This window comes from Urocitellus parryii, unplaced genomic scaffold (assembly GCF_045843805.1).
Source record: "Urocitellus parryii isolate mUroPar1 unplaced genomic scaffold, mUroPar1.hap1 Scaffold_49, whole genome shotgun sequence".
Classification (NCBI taxonomy): Eukaryota; Metazoa; Chordata; class Mammalia; order Rodentia; family Sciuridae; genus Urocitellus; species Urocitellus parryii.
The window spans coordinates 1747600-1765994 of NW_027554054.1; positions in this window are offsets into that span (position 1 = coordinate 1747600).

The following is an 18395-nucleotide window of genomic DNA, read 5'->3' on the forward strand; positions in this document are numbered from 1 at the left end:
CAACAGTTCTTCAATATCTATTATATTTACTAGTCATGATTTCTTTAGATACTCCTTAGAGTTGGATATCACTCTCCTCTGAAATTCTTTAGCTTTTCAATGTTTCTCATGAATGTCAACCAGATTAGAAACTAATGAGCTTTGTAATTCTACCTTACTATCTTCCCAGTCTGCAGTTCTGTCTTGTTTGAAACATATCTGAAAAGACAGCTTAGGTCTTTCATTTTTTGAATCATTAATCTTTATAGGATCTTAAAAGTACATAAATCTTTTTAAAAGACTGACCTCTCATTTCACACTTGAGATTTAAGAGAAAAATAAATTATAAGTGTTTAAAATTCAAGGCAAGATCACTTTCACTACTGCATATAATGCATTTTGAAATACCGATCAATACTGTACCAGCAGGTGAACAAAGGGACGGTAAATCAGAGAGAATGGTGACTGTGGCTGCCACCAGACAAGCACTTTCTTCTGACAGCCGGGTTTTAGTGGCTATGTGACTTGGAGAGTCTGACATCTTGGTACTCAGATGTGGCATATGCTGAACTAAAATGAACATCAATAGTTCCATAGTTGCAAACATAAGAGATTTTCCAGGAATGAGGCCACAACTGTAAACTCCTTCTCCTAATACTGGACAGGATTCTTTTTCCATTTGATCTTCATCTTAGATAAAAAATAATTTTGGTGAAATTTTCAGCAGAAAATTGAAAATGGCATATAAAATATCACAATAAATACCTTTAAGAAATTCCTGCAAAAGGATTTACAGGTAAATGCCTAAATAATGCCAAATGTCTTTCTTAGTATAATTCTATGCCTTACTAGAATTTTGTGTATTAACTTCTCTAAACTGATGGATAGTTATTTTTTACTTGGAAAATATTAGGTATTTATTTCCTAATAAAGATAACACATATGCTAGGTTAAACTATGTGAAGTTGACATTTTTGGAGGGGAAAAATGATCAGCTATCAGCAATTTCATTTGGTCCTAATGAAAACAAAATCAGTTTCAAATTTTCTAAATGTATGATCATTTTTAAAATCATAAACCTCCTGGCCTTACTACTTTAAAAAATTAGAGTGCAAATAAGGTTTACTTTAAGTTAGTGTGATTTAAAGTGCTTACTTAGAGTATTTCTTTTTTCCTACAAATAATTCTGAGCAGCTCTTACTATCTGTTGTAAAACTCCAGTAACCAACAGCTTTTCAGGTCAAAAGGAGATGATGCAAAACACTCAGAAACTCAACACCAATCAGCTATTATAAATTGAATCAAATAAGTTGAATTAATTTTAATTTTAAAGGATAAACGTATATTATTAAAAGCTGAGAAAACATACATATGAAAACAAAGTATTTTGCAATTAATATTAACATAGAGGGCTGTGTAACAAATAAGAATATTAACAATCTTGGGAAATGGTCACATTTCATTCTAACAGATATTTAAGCAACAGATGTCTTAAATATTTAAGTTGAATTATTCTCCCACAGTTAAAAAATACTTGAATTAAACAATATTGTTAGAGTTTAGTGCCCTTAAACCAAATCTAAGCTGAGTACCTGAGAGTTGTGTGCCACAGACAACAGGGATTTTTGGCGAGTCCCTCCTCTGTTCACCTCAGCAACGATTACAAACTTTCACTTTCAGCTTTCACAGGTAGTCTGCCCAATGAGTCTGCCTCAAATTTCAAAGTCAGAGAAAGCTCAATCACAAATAAAGTACCTTTACCTCTTCCCTTAATGTTTCCACTTTATCTAATGCCCAGCTTCTTTCCCAAGTTGATTCATCTTTCTTCATGTGATCCCACCGTTCCCATCCTAGTTGACTTCCAGGGATTCTTCAAAGATTTCAATCATATCTCATATGTCTTCAACCTCCCTGTCTAGTTAGACTATTCTCCTCAATATAAGAAAAATGTTCAATTCTTTCTTATCTAAAGCTCCCAAAGTCTCTTAGACCCTTTTATCTACCCACATGCCTCCTCTGTCTTGCTCCTTCCTTTCCCAGCTCCTTCCTTTCATTTGCTTTCTCATTCACCCCCCTGATCTTCTACAATCTGGCTTTTACCAACCCAAGAAAATACTCTGAAGAAGGTCTCTAATAACCTCCTCTGGACCCTTTTCTTTCCTCATTTATGTACTATTTCTTTAGATGTTATAATCTGCATTTTTTTTTTGGTACTGGGGATTGAACCCAGGGGTGCTTAACCACGGAACCACATCCCCAGCCTCCTTTTGTTTTGTTTTGTTTTGTTTTGTTTTCATTTTGAGACAGGGTCTTACTAAGATGTGTAGGGCCTCACTTAATTTCTGAGGCTGGCTTTGAATTTGTGATCCTCCTACCTCAGCCTTCAGAGTCACTGGGATTACAGGCATTAGCCACCACTCCTGGCCTCATCTGCCTTTCTTGAAATTTCTCTCTTATCTTATAGGGGGTGGGGGAAGTGTCCTCCGGGCAGCTCTGGTTCAACCCAAACGTCTGGTGGCTGTGGTGGCCGCGCTGGGCTCCAGGCGGGGCTGGCGGCGCCTCCTCGGTCTTCTCTTCCTAGTTGGCCCGCCAGCAGCGGCTGCGCAGCCTCGGGGCCTGTCCCGCCTCCTGAGCCGCGGAGTGGGCGCGGTGGCGCTGCAGAAGGTCCACGGGTCTACTCTGTGCGCCCAGCTCGCCTCACTCCTGCAGGGCTCCTCCAGGTGCTTGTTTATGGCTGGAGCCTCCGCTGCTCGGGCTGCGCCATCCCCCATCCTACCTCATCCCCCAGACCTCGCCCCCCCCCAGCAGCGCGCGGCTCATTGACTGCCCCCCCACCCCTCTCGGCCCGGCTGGCCCCATCCCCCTCCTCCTCCTCCCACCTGGGCGGCCAGGCCCTTCCTCCCTTGCACGCCTCTTCCTCATCTTTTCCCTCCTTCTCCTCTTCCTCCAGCCTCCGGACGCATGGAGCCTGCCCTGCGGCCGAGCTACTGCTCGGCGCTGCTTCTCTGCTTGCCTTGGTTCGGGGCGCACCCAGAGAAGTGGGAGAATCGCCGCGTTCAGAGCGCCCGCCAGCACAGTGGCCACCACGGCAGGAGCACCCGGGCCCTGAAGGCTACACCAGTGCCAGGCAGTTTTGAGTTCTTTCCCTCGGTCTGATTTCAGATTGTATGTGGCTTGCTAGATGAAGCTCTGTTGAATATTTGCTCCAAACTCCCAACTCTGGGATCTTTATTCAATATGAGAAACTCCTTTCTCATCTTTAAGAAGCAGTATGTACCAATAGGGTGTTCAGGGCTGCATCTCTTCTTATTGGTTGGTCCAACTTTCCTGTTCATTGGGGGGGGGTCACTTTTAATTGTCCTCTTTGGTCATGCATCTGTAATGCTTGATCAGCACCCATGCAGTTTAGTTCTTAAACATACTGTCTCCTCTGCTTTCTAGAAATCATTAATTGAACACATGAGCCTGAGTATATGTTAAATGTTTTTGATATCTCTTTTAATCCTCAGAGTAATCTCATCATAAGTTATGATCAGACATATTTTTTTTTACAGAAGAGAAACTGGCTCAGAGAAATGATTTAATTATTCCAAAGGGCCATAGGCTATGTGCCTGAGTCAAGATTCAGGTCAAGGTTCTGGTGACTTCATGTTGACACTATGTTGCTTTCCATCCAGGAGCAGCTTGTTGGTCGTGGAGTCTGGCATGCTTATCATATTCCACATCAAAATGTCTCTGCTAGGTTTCACTGTGTTTCCGCGTCCCTAGTTGCTGATCAGGGTGGTGGCCATTTACCTGTTTAGAACTAGGAGTATGCCCAAGTCTTACTGGCTAACTGGGCTTACAGGTCTTTCTTAACTCCCCAACATCCAGCTCATCCTGATCTTACTACTAGGCTAAATCCTGCTTAGATGAGGCAGAAACTATACATGTTAGTGTCCAGATCTGTGTGAAGATTTTACATCTTTATTCTGACATTGTTACATTCTGAAGCCACCAAAGGATTAAAGGGAGAGTTCCTTGTTTCTCATTCTGAATTTTATTTTATTTTTTTAGTTACTAAAATAAAGTTTGAGACTCTAAGCATATCATCAGAGCAGTTTATTTGCCAATGATGCAGTGAAACACACATTAAAAAATGCTTTCAGGAAGTAAAACTTGGGGCTAGGGTTGTGGCTCAGTGGTTAGTAGAAGAAAGGAGAGAACTAGAAACAAGAACAAAACAAAATAAAAATAAACCAAAAAAAACCCCTATGCTTCAAAAGACAAGGCAAGGAAAAAATAGCTGCTATAAAAAAGGCTAAAAATAAGGAAAAAAAGAAACATATATGAATATATGTCAATGAACCAATTAGCACCAGAAGAAAATAATTACTATCAATCAAAAAATGAAAGAATCCTCTCCCCAAAGGTGAACAAAATAGTGGACAAGAATGGATGGTCACGGCTATGTGCAACAGTACTTCATTCCACTTTTTGAGTTGAAATAGCTCTCAGCTTCCCTTCTCAATAGCATAAGGTAGGATGGAGTAGGAAATGCTGTCCCTAGGGGTTTTGTCTGCCCAGAGCAGATCCATGCACTCCCAGGATGGGACTGTGCTGAGTTCTATTGTGAGTGCTCCATGTTAGGGGCAGTATGGTGACGCTTGACTTCATCTCCTGCAGCATGGCTGCCTCACTCAGGATGGCTCCTGCCTCAGCTCTCCATTTGTCGGTTAAGAAACAAAGAGAACTTTTCAAAGACCAGTTCACAGTACAGCCTCTGGATCATCTAAGTTCAGCCTTATTTTCCGGTCCAAAGGTTTTTTTTTTTTTTTTTTTTTTTTTTTTTTTGCTGCCAAGTCTGACCATTATATTTTGTTTGTTATTCCTCCTTGTTGTGATAAACCTGCTGCTGCTGCCATAAGGAGCTTGGCTCCAACATACTCTTTTTTTTTTGTTTTTTGTTCAGTGCAGTCAAATTCCTGAGTATCTAAGATACTCTGGCCAACAGTGATTTTTAGTGAAATCCCTCTTTCACTCACATTGCTGAAAAGCAGTAGTCTTATTGCTCAAATCTGGAGCCATGGAGCAACTGAAAATGTAAACTTCCTCAAATCCATCATCTTGAATCCCCAATTTCCTTTTATTCTAATCTGACCAGGAGGAGTTCAAGTTCAGACACTCTGCTATTATTGGGGCCAAATGACCTTTGAATTCTCATTCACATGTTTGCATGCTTATCCTCGGGTGGAGTGCTCTCTTTCATTACGTGAAGAGATATTGTCTAGTGTTCATAAGAATTTATTTCCGTGCAGTCAATTCTCCCTTAAGATTTTTTTTGTGTCTTGTATTCCAACATTATGTAAGTTTTATCTGCTAGTAGAATATGAGGGTAGGATACCAGTAAAAAAAACAATAACAACAAGAACAAAATCCTTCTGTTCTTTGCTATTTCTATGCTAAATGCCATAGTTTCTAACATGGTAAACCTTTTTTTTTTAATATAATTTTCCTCTGATTTTTTCATTCTGATTTTTGTACTACATTTATATTTATTATTTGTTATGGTTTTAATGTGGTGCCCTACAAAAGTTCACGTGAGACCGTGCAAAAAATTTTGAAGGAGAAATGATTGCATTATAGCCTTAATATAATCAGTGAATCGATCTCTGATGGGATTAATTGACTGATAACTGGAGGCAGGTGGGGGTGTGGCTACATGAAATAGTTCATTGGGGATGTGGCCATGAGGTATATATTTTGTATCTGGCAAGCAAAGATCTCTGTCTATCTGTGCTTTCTGATCACCATGTAAGCCGCTTCCCTCTGCCACACTCTTCAGACATGATGTCCTGCCTCACCTTGAGCCCTGAGTAATGGAGTCAGTTGTCCATGGACTTAGACCTCTGGCACCTTGAGCCCCCAAATAAATTTTTCTCCTCTATAGTTGGGCTGGTTGAGTCTTTTAATAGCAGCAGTAAAATAGCTGACTGAAGCATTATTTAACTACTCTCTTGTTCTTACTCATTTCTATTCATTTATATTGTAGTTTTTACTCTCCATTTTAAAATTGCAGTATTTCCAAATTTTAGTGTCATTTATAATACTTTATATATTTTCAATTTTACCTCACATTCTTGAAGTTGCATGTTCTCAATAACAATTCCCTATTTCTTCTTATAGTAACAAAAAATTTAGCAAGGCACAAAGACAACAAAGAGTGCTAATATTTACCAGCCCTTTTATCTAAGGGTGAAAATGTGTCTAAACTCTGACCAACAGCGTGTGTTAAATTTAATTAAGTTTGGATTAAAATTGCTTCTATGCATATTTTAGATTTGACCTAAAGGTTTCTTTGTACATAGTGAACTATAATCTAATGTGATGTGTAAACAGATTGTAACCTATACTTTTAACAAGCAGCCAACTCTTAGCCAATCACAGGCAGCCAATTCAAACCTGTTTTAAATAAGGCACCAGGACCTCACCTCAATTTATATGTCAAAAAGTGTTACCCAGCTATGTGGTTCAGTACTGGCTTTACTCCCAATTCATTCTGCTTGTAGGAAATTCCAGATTCACAAATCCTACTATGCTCAGTTAAACTTTGTTGAATTTAATATGCAAAACTTTTTAAACAAATGTAACTTGGATATGATATGCAGCTCATATGAACTTCTGTTAAAAACCCTTTGACCATCCTTTTCCACTAATGGTTCCATGCTATTATTGAAATATCAAAAAATAATCAAGAAAAGCTTATTAACTTCTTCTTATGTCCTTTAAAAGGAGGAACACTATAAAAATTTTGTCCTAAGTCAAAAGTAAGATTGTAAGGCATTGAACAGTGGGTATTATTAACAGTGGAGCAAAATCACCATAGAACCCATGGCCTCCTTCCCTCCAGAGTAGCATCTAATGTATTAATATACCATTATATTTCCCCCCAATATTCAAAAGTAGACATAATTTCAATTGTACACATAATTAATCATCTTTTATTTATTTTCTTCTTGGGGTTGTCCTTTAGTTCATTCTTAGAAAGGTCTTCTATATTCTTGGCAGTAATTTTTTAATTATAAATTCTTAGAGTAAAAGACATAACTTATAAATGACAAAAAAAACAATAAAAAATGGTAAGAGAAAAGGTCACTCATTGTTACCTAAGAAAAGAAAGTGTGTCAAGAAGGATATAATTTACAGGATAAAATGTTTCAGAGCTAATGAACTGGAGAAGTGTATGTTAACTTTGGTATTATGTTTAAAAATAATCTTCAAGTTTAAAAATTTTGAGTGTTCTAGCTTAATTTGACACTTATATTCTGTTCTATTGTTTATATTAAACTTTTAATAATGTTTGTTTTTTATTCACTTTGCTTAATTATTTGTTTATGCATATATATTACATGAATATGTTAACAGATTTTCTTTATACCTATAGCTTTCAACACACATAAAAAATGCTGCATCTCTTTTTCTCATTGTTATTTCTATAGTTTGGATTTTAAATATTCTTCAAAATCTCATATATTAGAGGCTTAATACCAAGTTAATGTTACTGTTGGGAGCTGGAAGGACCTTTAAGATGTAGGGTCTCATGGGAGGAAGTTAGGTCATTGGTAGCATATCTTGAAAGGTACATGGGCACCTCAGCTTCTTCCTGTTCTTCTTTCATGCTTCCTCACATCATGAAGTGAATGGCTTGTTCTGCACATGTTCCCACCATGATATACTACTCTCTTTTCACAGGCTCAAAAGCAACAGGTCAACCAACCCCAAATTAAAACTGTTACTGGCAGGAGTCAGGATCCTGTACTCTGGAGTTAAAGAATGAACACCCTCCAACTCAGCCAAGTTAAGCAAGTGAGCAGGAATTTTATGGAAATGGAAAGTGAGAGAAAGATTCAGAACTCTTTGCGCCAGGGAGCAGCAGGGTGCCCTTTAATTCTTATAGCACTCCTCCTTTTAAAGGCATATAAGAAGAAATTAATAAGCTTCTCTTGATTTTATTTTTTGATATTTCAGTTGTCCCATGGTGGGTGGGCCAGAATATGGATTATGCAATCATTTTTGCAATATGGAGACTTACCCCCTTTCTGAGAAACAGGAAATGTCTTATAGTATGTCAGGGCATGTTAAAGTGGCTGTCCTCATGCTTGCTCTCTTGTCCACCTTTTCTGTCCCTTCCCTACTCTCCACTGCTTAGCCTTTTCTATCTCAAACTTCCAAAACTGAGAGCCAACATAAACTTTACTTCTTTTTTTTTAAGTAGATTATCTTGGACTTTTTTTTTTTTACACTAACAGAAAACTGACTAACATAGCTGTGGTTTAGGTGAATGACTATACTTCCCCATTCCTTTAATATTAGGGTTAGCCATGACATTTACTCTGCTCAACAAAATTTGGCTGAAATCTTGAGGCTGTCATGTTCTTTTTATTCTATTGTACTCTGCCATCAGAGACGAAGGAGCATAGTGAGAGCTGTGAACCTAACAAGCCACCTGAGGCATAGCTACTCTGGCCAATGTGCAAATACTTGAGAAATAATAACCACTGTCATGCACCATTGAAAAGTGACAGTTATTTGCTGCACACCATCATCACAGCAATACAGTATTATATGTTTGGTATATATTTATTGATGTATTAGTGAAATAAATAAATGAATGTGTGCACAGTAAAAAACTATTTAAAGGAAAGATTATTAGAATGATTATGCTATTGCATTGTTATAATTTATAACTTTTACTTCATGAATGAAAGGAGGCGGTTGTGTATATTAATATACTTGTACTAATGAGACAAATCAATACAAATTTAGTGATTTTAGATCACGTAAAATTATGATCTTTCAATTCTATAAGTCAAAAATCTGAAACATCTCACTTGCTTAAAATCAAGGTGCTGAAAGAACTGTATTCTTTTTGAAGGATCTAGGGGAGAAGCTTCCTTGTCTTCTCCAACAACTAGAGAATATCCACATTCTTCAACTTCTAGATTTTTTCCTTTATTTTAAAAGGCACAAATGTCCCTTACACATTGCATATCTCTGACCTGCACTTTTGCCTTTTTCTCCACATTCAAGAACTTTTGATGATTTGGGAACTGACCATATTTAAAAAAGGATACTCTTCCAATTTTTAAATGAAATGATTAACAATCTTAATTCCATCTGTAATCTTAATTTCCTTTTTCCTACAGGTACTGAGGTGCATAGTGCAGTTTATAAGTCTGCATGGAACCCATTAACATGACTTCATTTGGGAAAAAAATGGCCTTTGTGGATGTTAAATTAAAAATCTTGAGATATGATAATTATGGATTAAGGTGGAGCCTAAGCCAATGGTAAGTGTCCTTATAAGAGAAAGAGAAAAAAACAGAAAATAATAATCATGTGAAAACGCAAGTGGAGATTGGAAGAATTCAGACCCAAGACAAAATATACATGGGGCCATCAGAAGGTTGAAGAGGCAAGGGTGAATTGTCAAGAACTTCAGAGAGAGTGCTGTCCTATCTTTGCTTTGACTTCATTCTTTGGTTCTCCAGAACTGTGGAATAGTAAGTGATTTTTTTTTAAAGCCACTGACTTCATGGTGATTTGTTGTATGGCAGGCACAGGAAACCAGTGCATCATATGAAGTAGCATATATGTAGGTTCTGGGATTTAGGACATGGACATTTTGGAGGCTCATCAATTTGCCTACCACATGTATATACCTTATAACTGCAAAGTGATATCCTCATTCAAACTAATTTTAATTTTAGAGGTCAGTGTATTCTAAAAATAACTGCTGACAAGTGCAAATTGGTTGCTGCAATCCAGAGACAGCAAGAGTAAAGAAATCCTGCCATACTTTATTAATGTCAATGATAAAATTAGATTCACTAAAATATTCAAATACTATATTTTTGGTTATTTATCACTCTAAAATAAATTTCCCTATGAGTTAATGGTATAAAGAAATAAATGTATTAATGATTTCATGGATTAGGAAGCTAAACAAAGAAACTATAGCACTCAATAATATAATCAATAACTTAGACTTAACAAACATATATAGAATATTTCATTCTTCAACCAATGAATACAGTTCCTTCTTGGAAGTACATGGATCCTTCTTTAAAATAGACCACATGTTAAGCCACAAAGCAACTCTTAGCAAATACAAAAAAAAAGAAAGAAAGAAATATTACCCTGCATTCTATCAGATCATAATGGAATGAAATTAGAAAGTGATGATAAAATTAAAAAAAAAAAAAAAACAAAACAGAAGCTACTCCAACACCTGGAGACTAAATAATATGCTATTGAATGAACAGTGGATTGCAGTGGATTGCAGACAACATCAAAGATGAGATTAAAAAAATTCTTATAGGTCAGTAAGAACACTGATATAACATATCAAAATCTCTAGAGCACTATGAAGGCAGTACTAAGAGGAAAGTTCATTGCATGAGGTTTATTCTTTAAAAGAAGAAAAAGTCAACAAATAAATGGCCTAACGTTACACCTTAAAGCCCTAGAAAAAGAAAAACAAATCAACACCCAAAACAGTAGAAGACAGGAAATAATTAAAATTAGAGCCAAAAATCAATGAAGTTGAAACAAAAGAAAAAAATTGACAAAACAAAAAGTTGTTTACTTGAAAAAAATGAGTAAAATTAATAAACCCTTAGCCATGCTAAAGAAGAGAAGGGAAGAGAAAATTCAAATTACTAAAATACGGATGAAAAAGGAAATATTGCAAAGGAAACTACATAAATACAGAAGATAATTAGAAATTATTTTGAAACTTTGTACTCCAATAAAACAGAAAATATCAAAGACATCAAAAAATTTCTAGAATCATCTGATTTATCCAAACTGAATCAGGAGGATATACACAAGTTAAACAGATCAATTTCTAGCAATGAAATAGAAGATGCCATTAGAAGCCTACTAACCAAGAAAAGCCCAGGAGCAGATGGATACACAGTTGAGTTCTACATGACCTTCAAAGAAGAAGTAATACCAATACTTCTCAAATTACTTTATGAAATATGAAATAGAAAAAGAGGGAACACTTCCAAACTCATTCTATGAGGCCAATATCACCCTGATTCCACAACTAGGCAAAAATGCATCAAAGAAAGCAAACTGCAGACCAATATCTCTAATGAACATAGATGCAAAAATTCTCAATAAAATTCTGGCAAATTGAATACAGAAACATATCAGAAAGTGGGGTCCATCCCAGGGATGCAAGGTTGGTTCAACATAGAGAATTCAATACATGTAATTCATCACATCAATAGACTTAAAGATAAGAATCATATGATCATCTGTATAGATGCAGAAAAAGCTTTTGACAAAATTCATGGTCTTTTTAAAACAATATAGATTGCCTGGATTGCCTGGGCTAATTCTACAGCGTTATTTTCATCTCATGGTTTAATCCATTCTTGCTAAAAGATGGAATAAACTATCATGTTAAAAATGTATACATATTCATTCCTTAAATGTTTTTATCTCAAGTAATTTATAGATGTGGGCAATGTCAATAAATGTGTTTTATAACAACATATTATCTTTTAAGTACACATGTGATTTGATACTACCATTAAAATTAACACTTTATGACCTAATGTCTGTATATTATGGGTTCATGGACACTAGAAAAAATATGTATTGCAAAGTGACTGTAGGAAAAGTAACTGTCCTTTTTTCCTCCTTGGTTTATACCTGTCTCTATGGTAGGTAATTTTTATATTAATTAATTATGACCATGTTATTCTAAGTTGCATAGGGAAGCTAACAGTCTTCTTTTCACTGTGAATCATTTTGGCTTAAAGCAATCCTGTGGGTTTTCTTTTTTCCAAGTAATTTTATTTCTTATAATTTGTAGTAAAATATATGAACTATATAGTCATTTTCTGGGTAACAATCAATAGATACATACTGTGAGCATTTTAAGTGAAATTTTTCCTTTCCAAAGCAATCCACCTGCACTGGAACAAGTCAAGAAACAAAAATATGTTGAAATAATGTCAAAAACAAAGACATTTTCAACTGAATATACACCATAACCAGAAATCATGTTTTAGATACATCACAGTTGGAGCTAGTTTTGATATGGTCATAGTGAACTTCTGAGTAGCTGTGCTTTTTATTCTTTTTTTTTTTTTTTTGGCAGTAAGATAAGTTTTTGACATATTTGATCTTGTAGATTTAATAAAATTTCAACCTCCTTACCACTTAAGTTGGGGTATACTGCTTGTGTATCCAGAAAGTATTCTTCCTGTCTCCCTTTGTGATTTTATTTGAATGGAGAAATGAAAAGAAAGTAGCAGAAACAAAAGAACCTCTCTATGTCAGTCATGATTTCACATTGGTTGGGCAAAGAGATGGACCTAACATTTCTAGAAAAAGCCTTTTAAAAGGGACTTTCTGAACTGGAAATGGCACTTTGAGTGCTTCCTGCGACTTGTCCACAGTGATGAGATTTTGAGTAACCATTTTGTGTTCCTGAATATAGAAACTGTTAACAATGAGAAAGATAGAAGTACTCTAGGTCCTTCAGGTGGTGTGGAGCCACCCTACTGGCCCTGTACTGGCTACCTCTGTAATTCTTTTACATGAAATCATAAACTAATTTATTTAAGGGACTGAAGGCTTTATTGGTTTACTGATTTAAGTTGTTGAGTGCAATTAAATTTATAACATCAAAAGTTGTTCAGGGCAATTCTTATGAATTTTTTCTCTTGTGAATCTGAGATTCTGTACTTCTATGTGTTTTTCTTTTTCTCAATATTCAAATCAGCTCTGCACACTAACATCAATAAAGTTAATTATTGTGCTTTATTTCTACTCACATTTGCATATTTTCCTTAGAATGTAGTTCATGCAAATTAATTGAAGGATGTAAATTGCTAGTACGAATGTATTTAATAATATCATTTAATTGAAGTTTCTAGTGATGCTCTTTTAGGATCATACAGATACTTCACAAATACCTGTGGTTTGAATATAACCATTATATTTTAAAATCCATGTGTTTGAGATTCATATGTAAAATCTTAGTTATAGGTGCTATTTATAAAGAATGTGGTAGACTTAAATCTGTATACAGAGGTGAAACAATAATGATCAGCCATGGACAGAGTTCTAGTCCCTGAAGCATCCAAAGTCTCAGTTGTGTTTTACCCATAGCTCTTCAAAGGATTTTTGATCCTTAGATAAAGAATTTGTTAATACTTTAAAGTTTTAAACTTAAGATCTATAAAGATTCTTTCTCTGAGACTCATATGTGAGAGTTTTACTTAAATAATATCTGGAACAACAGCTTACCCCCAGGCATTTTTAGGATACTAACATTACAGTGATGAAAATATGAGATGTCTGAAAACTTGAGCTTGTAAAATAATGAAAGAAAATAAATGAGATGAAGATTGGGTACCTCATGTATTCACATTGAAAGAGATTCAATACTTTTATTTTCCTGTGATGTCCCCACTGTCTTGCCTAATTCAGGGTACAAATCTAATACCATATTAATCAATAAAAGTTTTTAAGGTCCTTCATTCAGATAACTTTGAACTTTTCTCTTTTGTATTGTTACTATAGTTTTGCCTCTTTTCTGTGACCTATCCACTATTTACTAAATTGTGTCTCCTTCTTTCCCAAATTCAAATATTGAAGCCCTAACCCCCAATATGACTTTACATGTAGACAGAGATTTTTTGGAGGTAATGAAGATTTATAGAAGTCATAAAATTTGGCCCTAATCCAACTCGATATCTTACCTTGTAATATTTAGGAGACACAAAGACACACACACACACACACACACACACACACACACAGTGGAAGTGGAAAAAAAATCTTTCTCTCTACACTCAGGCACCATGGAAAGACCATGTTAGGAAGCAGTAAGAAGTCAACTACATCTACAAGCCAGGAAGAGAGCTAATTAGAGACCTAGATTTTGTACTTCTAGTCTCCAGAATTGTGAGAAAACACATTGTTGTTTAAGTCACTCTGTTTATGCTACAGTCCTGTGTTGCTTAATGATTGGATACATTATGAGAAATGTAGCATTAGGGGATTTCATCCTTGTACAAACATTGTAGAGTGTGATTACACAAACTAGAACAACTTCCATATCTGATATAGTCTTCCGTAATATCTATGTAGTATGTCATTGATGAAAATGTGGTTGTGTGGTGCTTGATTTTATTTTGTCATGGCAACCTGAACAGGCTTAGACACTGTTCCATTTAAACATGTCATTGTTAGCTGTGGATTTCTTTTCTTCTCTAAAGGATTTTAAGATTTTAGACTATTATTTTATTCTTCCTTGTAATCCTCATTATTTGGTTTATTCTTAGCTGCTCACTTAATAGGTTTGAGCAAATTTATGGGTGACTAAAAGAAATCCTCATAATTGCGTCCAGAGTATAGTGTAGTGTCACAGCACATCAGGCTGAAAGTGGTCATGAAGTTTCCAGAACCAAGCACAATTTAGGCACATAATAGCTTTTTTTTTTTTTTTTTTTTTTTGAGAGAGAGAGAGAGAGAGAGAATTTTTTTTTATATTTATTTTTTAGTTTTCGGTGGACACAACATCTTTGTCTGTATGTGGTGCTGTGGATCGAACCTGGGCCTCATGCATGCCAGGCGAGTGCGCTACCCTTTGAGCCACATCCCCAGCCCCTAGGCACATAATAGCTTCAATTTAAGTGGCACCAACCACACCCGAAGGATTTGAGGAATAGACAACACTTTTTTTTTTCTTTTAGAGAGTTTAGAGAGAGAGAGAGAGAGAGGGAGAGAGAGAAATTTTTTTTAATATTTATTTTTTAGTTTTCGGTGGACACAACATCTTTATTTCATTTTTATGTGGTGCTGAGGATTGAACTCAGCGCCCCACGAATGCCAGGTGAACGCGCTACCTCTTGGGCCACATCCCCAGCCCCAAGACAACACTTCTTTACATATTATTCTCTTATAAACCTTTTAAAATGTTTTTAAGTGCATATTTCTGCAACACCCCAATCCTAATTCTAATTAGTTGTTCTGAGTTGAATTCCAGAGTCTGCGTTTTTTATAAATATATTTTCAATTGTTGATGGACCTTTTTCTTATTTATTTATACATGGTGCTGAGAATCGAACCCAGTGCCTCACACATGCCAGGCAAGTGTGCTACTGCTGAGCCACAGTCCCAGCTCCCAGGGTCTGCATTTTTAAAAATAATTTAGGTAATACTGATGTAAATGGCCAGAGGCTCTCTTTTGAAAAAAAGTGTTCCAGTACTTTCCTCCTAATGTAGTTGATTATTGCTCTTAAACAATACCAAATAGAAGAAAGAAAACAAAAATATTGAGGAAAGGATGTATCTGGCAAAACACAATTGTTATGATAGTCTAATTATTTGACAAGAACTGTAATTGAAATAATAGGTTCTCATCATTCCAGAAGTAATGAATTCCACCCCCTGAGTAAAGTAGCATACCTTATTATTAACAATATTTTAAGGAGAAAAACATGATAAACTTAAATCTGCTATATGGGTGATATAATAATGATCAATCCCTGAAAGAATTTTTTCACCTGGGTACAATGAATGTTTCTATGTCACAACAGTGTGGAGCAGTAAAAGGAACAAGTACATTGTAGATCTGGTCAAACACCTTCCCAGGAACAAATGTGTTAATTTTACTAAATATGTTCAATAAATTCAAACATATTTCTCTTAGTAAATGTAACCAAATAAAAAGATAATTGTATGACTATTCAGACAATTACAGCAACCATTATTAAAAGCAAAGTTGAAAATGTGATTCACATCTATAGAATGTCTATTTATGTGACAGATACTATGACAAGTGTCCTAAATTAAAAAAAAAAAAAAGCTCAAACTTTTCCAGTCAAAATTCTCATTCTCATTTCTCAAATGAGAAAATTAAAACTCAAGTAGGGTAAATAAATTTCTCAAGACAAGTTATTAACAGAATTATGAAAACAAATGAAATTTCTGAATAGTGTATTAAGACATCCAGTCTTACTACTGACTCTGCAATATATTGTAGCATTCACTTTAAAATTTCTATAGACTAAGTAATATCTCCTATCAATGTATTTAGATTTCTTTATTTTATACTTACTGTTTCTTTCATTTCTTTTTTTTCCCTGAAGTGATGATGGATTTATGGTAGCAGAGTCATAGTCAGCTTATGACTGATTTTGTTTTGTTATAAAACAAAGCTATGCATTTTTTTAAGTGTTTGGGTTGCTTATGATGCTACTTTTCCTGAAGTAATGACATCTGTTCACCCAAATTTACCTGATGAATTAAAGAAGTACAATAACTATGTTCAATAAAGAAATGGGCATAGAGTCTGTTCTGAGCATCAGTGTTTTTCTTAAATGTAGTAACTTTATTGTATCATTTTCCTGAGCTATCAAAAGAATCCTCATCTCAGATGAGTGTTGATACAAAATAGAAAGGCTCAATTATGTGCACATAGGACTTTCTAAAAAAATACTCCAGTCTCAGAACTATATTCCTGGGAAAAGCTTACCATTATCCTTGGCAAGGATGAATAGTTAATTTTTTGGAAGCTAAGTCCATTAGGTACAGAGCCCCAAAATGTGAGTTCTCATAATTGTTATCCATACAAGCAAAGAACTTCTCTGCCACCGGCTGAAATCAAATTGAGAGCAACAAGACCAAGAAGGAGAGAAAGAGAGAGAGATGGAGAGATGAATAAGATTTTAGAAGCGTTACAATCCCAACAAATCAAGATGGCCTTTTCCTTCCCTGTCCTTTTCGGATGATACTTAGAAGTTTGCTTATAACAGATGAAAAGAGATTGATCTGGTTTCATGATTCCGTTCTGAGGTCGAAGTGCCACATCTGGTGATGGTTTTCTTGCTGGCAGAGTGCTGAGGCAGTGCTAGGGGTCACATGGTAAGACAGGAAGCTCACATACATGTCCTCTTCTCCCTCCCTTTCCATAAATAAAAACCCCAGGATTCACGTGGGGCTCCACTCTTACGGCTCTATCTAATCCTAATCCTAATTGCCCCATAAAGGCCCACCTTTAAATACCGGGGTCAGGTTCATTTCCCCCCCACTTAATACTTCACAATAGAGATTAAACGTCAACATGAGTTTGAAAGAGGTAGAAATCATATTCAAACCATAAAAACTAGCATAATTGTCTTTAGTGATAGAGAAAAAAAGGTTATTTCATTTTTTTTCATTTCATTTTCATTTCTTCATTTTATGAAACATAAGTTTTCTGTGGGAGTATTGCAAAGACTACATTTCCATTTCTTTTCTTTTTTTTGTTTTTTTGTTTTTTGCTTCTACATTCAAATAGTCAGAAAGTATTACAACAAACATAAATACATACATACTCACACACAGATATCTATATATATATCTATATCTATATCTATCTCTATCTATATCTATATCTATATCTATATCTATATATCAAAAGAATTCTCTAGGGGTGGTTGGTATGTGATGAACTTTTTAAGGTTAGTTTACCATAACAGGCAAGATTTTTTTTTTGGTTGTGTTTAATACTTTCTATTGTTCTCTGACTTTAAATTACTTAGTTATACCAAATATCTATCATTTTAAAATAAGTTCTGACAGCATAGTATCTCATTCTGATTTAAAAGATGAATTATTTTCCAGATCATTCAATTCTTTTCAGAAGGATTACAATTCAAATAATGTTTCTTTTGTGGATGAGGATAAAATATCTATTCTTCTATCTTTATCTTATGCACTGTGATTTATCTGAAACTTAGACCATGTCCCTTGTGGAAACATAATCTAATGTAAAATTTACTCTTATTTAACAGTGATGCCATCATTTGTGGTTTTATTAATATTAGAAATGCACTTAATGATAATAATTTTTATGGCACATATCTCCAGTTTACGGTATGACAGTTGTAGTATGTTATAAATTGATTGTTAAGTAGTAAATTCATTGACTACTCATTGAAGTAGTTACTATTTTAGACCAAAAAACTTTTGTTGAACAAATGAATACCATTTAATCTGTAAGTTATTTTAATATGAGTTTTCCTAGTACTATTTCTTTTTCAAAAGAGGTGAGAATTATAAAAAGGTAAGTGTGGAAGAATTTTTTTCCACATGATAATTTAAAATTGGGGTTAATCGTCATTGTAGCTAAATTTATTGTCTCTTAATAAACAAGACTCTAAGTGTTTTATATGTATTATTTCCTTTAACACTTTTAAACATCTCATAAATGGGATACTATTATTAACCCTCTGTTAGTAATGAAGATAATGTGGCTGACTCAGTCATTTACTAAAGGATACAGAGATAGAAGGAAATAAAGGTAAGATTTAAACCCACTATTATTTCAGAGATTTCACTCTACTAAATATGTAATGATAGTG